The 4,147-nt window shown below is 31.7% G+C and overlaps 1 long non-coding RNA gene across 1 annotated transcript; it reads right to left on the reverse strand.

The window, feature by feature from the left end:
• Positions 1 to 800: 800 nt before the first annotated feature.
• On the reverse strand, positions 801 to 3,716 carry LOC120254367. Its single transcript, XR_005534605.1, has 3 exons — positions 3,576 to 3,716; positions 2,611 to 2,663; positions 801 to 1,227 (listed from the first exon to the last, which is right to left on the reverse strand). It is a non-coding gene; the product is annotated as an uncharacterized LOC120254367 (long non-coding RNA).
• Positions 3,717 to 4,147: the final 431 nt, after the last annotated feature.

Raw genomic sequence — 4,147 nt, forward strand, 5'->3', positions numbered from 1 at the left:
TTTTTCTTGAAAAGATCATAATGATTTTCATTTTCTGTTTATCCATTTTTTAAGTAGTTCTAATTGCTTAGAATGTTTTAAAAAGTTAGTGATCTTATAGTCCTGTATTGTTTGTTTAAAGGCATGATTATGTAAAAAACTTCCAAATCAGTTTGTTTTCAGCATTCCTTCATTTCAGATATGGCAATCATTCATTATGAATATGGATATAGATTCCATATAGAAACATACACTCTTTAATTGACTTAATTCATCTTCTGTTGCCTTTCTTTTGGTGATTAATATCTATCTCTACAATTGTTTACAAGCTTTGCTCTTCATCTTCTGCTAGTTTTAATAGGCTTTGCTCTTCATTGGACAATGGTGATTTTTTAACATCATAAAATTGGTCCATATACACGCACAAGAAGATATCATAAAAGTTGAAAGATATTACTATAATACATAGAGAAGAATGTTTAGAGGGGGAGTTTCATTGTTCTAATAATGCATTGCATACTATATACATATATATATATATATATATATATATAGTGCTTGTAATATTCTCTCTTTTTATTATGCATGAGAATGAATGCAATTCCAATACTGTTTAGGCAGAAAGATAGATCCAAGATTGCTGAAAATACAGTTGATTCATTATAGATCCAAGAAATATAGATAAAGACAGAGACAGATATTACTTTTAATGCATCCAATGCATGCAAAGGGACAACTCCATGCAAATTGAAGGTGCTTCCACTAACTTGTTATTTTCAATGGGCAGAAATAGAAGCTGGTCACAAGACAACATACTTTTGCTTACTCCCTTAATAATATAACTAATTTTGTACTCTTTTGGACCATCTTTATATATATATACACACACACACACACACACCCCCAATATTTCTCTATTTCTCTATGATTCAGTTGTTATTGTCACGCCCCGAACCTGGTGCGCTGACAACGGCCGCAGAGCCACAGGGTGGGGCCCAGTGAACCTGCAAGGCCTCAAAACCTAAACACAGACTAGGAGTAGAAAATAAACTGACAAAATACGAAAATAAGAATACAACTTAAGGTTTACAACCAAACTCGAATACAAGGCAATGAAATACAGCATGACCTACAAGGAGGTTCTTAAACAATGATACAACTGATACAAAGACATAAGCCATAAGACATAACTCCAAAGAAGACATCTACTAGAAGTCTTCTAAGATCCCTGGGTCTACTGCTCCTGATCTGAAAAGGATTTAAAATAAATCCATGAGCTCACTAGCCCAGTAAGTAATCCAGAAATTGTCTTAAAACAACAGGGTTTATAAATCTTGAATTCAGATATTAAGAATTATTCAAAGTTTAAACATAGTTTAAACAAATACAAAATAAATAATTCAACAGAGGTATAGTTCTCAAGTAATACCGCTATTTAAGAATACTGTAATCAAAAGAATACTAGATTCAAAGTTGTAAATAAAAAATATAGAAAATTTTCTAAATATGAGCATAAGTCTCCAAACCATAGTTAGACTAAATCAGAAATTACAAAAGTGACTTTTCAAGTATACTGGATTTTCAGAAAGCACAAGTCTCCGAAACCACAATTTAACAAAATACAGAGTATAGTATTCTAATAAAAGAATATTTCCAAGTAAGTCGTTCACCAAAATTTTGAAAACCATGAATGCGAATATGAAATTTGTACAAAAGTCAATAGCACCAAATAGTATTCTCAAAACCAAAGGATAAAACATAGATAACAAAATCGAGAGTATGTCTCCAAATTCACTGTAAGTGCCAAAGGTCATTTGTTTATCCTCGGTGACAGACCTGAGCCCAAAATAACAAAAATCATTTATTTACCCTCGGTGACCCGAGACTGAATACTAGGTGGCCGTTGATTATTTCACCGAACGGACACAATGCGAAAATGTAGTCTCATTTTCCCAAAATTACTTGTCGATAAGGTCAGGGTTTAACCCCCCACTGACAGGGTTGCATATCGCTCATTTGGAGACCAAAACATTCAGATACAAAATATTTACAGAGTACAAGTTGAGAAATTTCTAAAATTTCTCAAGTTCATATATGTTCAAAAATACAAATAAATATCAAAATCTCACTTTAAGGAAAATAAATCGATAACCATAAATGAAATATAAAAATTTAAGTACATAAAGTATTTAAAATTATTCCAAACACCAGCTCCTTCAAAACTAAATTAAATGATTAAATAAATAAATAAATAATGGAATTAACTAAGTCAATCCAAATGATAGCAGAATCATTAACCCATGCCTACAAACAAACGAATTTTATAAATGTTGAAGTAATCATTTGACTGTAATCGCACACTTAGTATAAAAAATTAATTAGTAACCAAGTTAAAATGAATAGCAATCCTTTAATTAGCATTACACCAATGTAGATTTAGCAAGTCAACAACTAAACAAAAATAATTAATTAAAGAAAATGCCTCAAAATACATATTCCAATTAAATAATATCAATATTAAAAAAAATAATAGATATTCAAAATAAAATAATAAAATACTATATAATTATTTTACCGAATAAAATAATTTCTCAAATACTGAAAATACGGAGTTATCGGTAGGTTACTTACCTGGTATTGGCCTAAGTGCAAAATGAGATCCAAGACCACTCCCTAAAACGATCCTAAAACCCAATGATTTACCAAAGTTAAAACAAAATCACTCTAATCACAAGTTTAAACACCAACCAAGTATTACTTTTACATTCTCTAGAGAGAGAAACCAAAATAAATAAATAAATAACTAACTAAATAAACTAAATGAAATAAGTGTCTTGCATGTATTCCAGCAGGAACTCACACAAGAAATTAAATACATCTCAAAGGTTTAACCAATTAACATGATTAAAATTAAAGTGATCCAATGCTTAACCTCCAATCATTTGACATTTACCTTGAACTAATATTTATAAAAAAAAAAATGCAAACCATTAACACAAAAACATTTCTGCAGATTCACAACCAAGCTCTAGTCTTTAGACATATTAACACAATAATGCTATCAACTTTACAAAACCACTCTACCAACAACAAAAGTTGTAGAACCAAACTAAGAGAGAAAAAAAACATATCTATTTATACAACCAATACATATATAAAATACATGTATATATATATATGTATACATGGAAACATACACAATATGCATGGCTTTAGCATGCTGGTTCTACCCTCAAATAAGGTCCAAGAATCTCCACCATGCTTGGGTGAGCAAGAAACAAGCAACTTAACACTCATTAAACTAATGCCAAGGCCAAACCTTTCTCAAAACAAGGATGGTTAAGCACAAGCCCTTGAGCTAGCACTAAGCTCCAAGGATTTCAACAACAATTATGAGCTATGAACTAAGAGAACAACAAGCATGAACAACTCCGAATTTAGCCATCAACATGCCAGGGTTTCTAAATAAAAAAAGAGCTAACATGCTATTCAACAAAACATGGCAAGCTAATCAAAGGATAGAGAAAATGTCATGGTTTTAATTACCAAAAACAACACTACTAAAAGAATTTAACCAAGAATGGCTAGGGGCTTACTATGATGGCTGGAAAAGAGAGTGTTGAAAAGATAGCCCTGCTGAAAACCAAGCTTCAAAAACCTTCCAACTAGCAACCTCCCTTACAAGACAAAGGAATGAAGAAGAAGCACAAGAGAAGAGGGAAAACAATAAAGTTAAAAGGCTGAAATATCAAAGGCATAGATGTGATGGGAACCCATGAATTCCTCTGGGAATTCCTCATCACCACTAGATTTGAGAGCAACCTGACAAAAGGGAAGAGAATAAAGGGGGAAAACAATGCTTTGATTATTCTATTCAAGCTTTGGGCGGGGTCCACAGTTATATATATTATATTAAGAACATATTTAACATGCATGCATGCATCAGTTGCATGAGAAGCTAAAATACCCCTCATACTTCCAATTCTTTGTACCTTTCTTTGTACATTATGTCTACAGTCACCAGACTGCTCATCCTGGAAGCTGCATGCATTTTGTTGGATTTGTAGGTCCATTTTATATACCTACTCTTTATATATATATATATATATATCTCTGTGTGTGTGTGTGTGTGTGTGTATCTTTTTCATTGATAATTAGTTTTACACTA

Source organism: Dioscorea cayenensis, unplaced genomic scaffold (assembly GCF_009730915.1).
Source record: "Dioscorea cayenensis subsp. rotundata cultivar TDr96_F1 unplaced genomic scaffold, TDr96_F1_v2_PseudoChromosome.rev07_lg8_w22 25.fasta BLBR01000431.1, whole genome shotgun sequence".
In the NCBI taxonomy this organism is placed as follows: domain Eukaryota; kingdom Viridiplantae; phylum Streptophyta; class Magnoliopsida; order Dioscoreales; family Dioscoreaceae; genus Dioscorea; species Dioscorea cayenensis.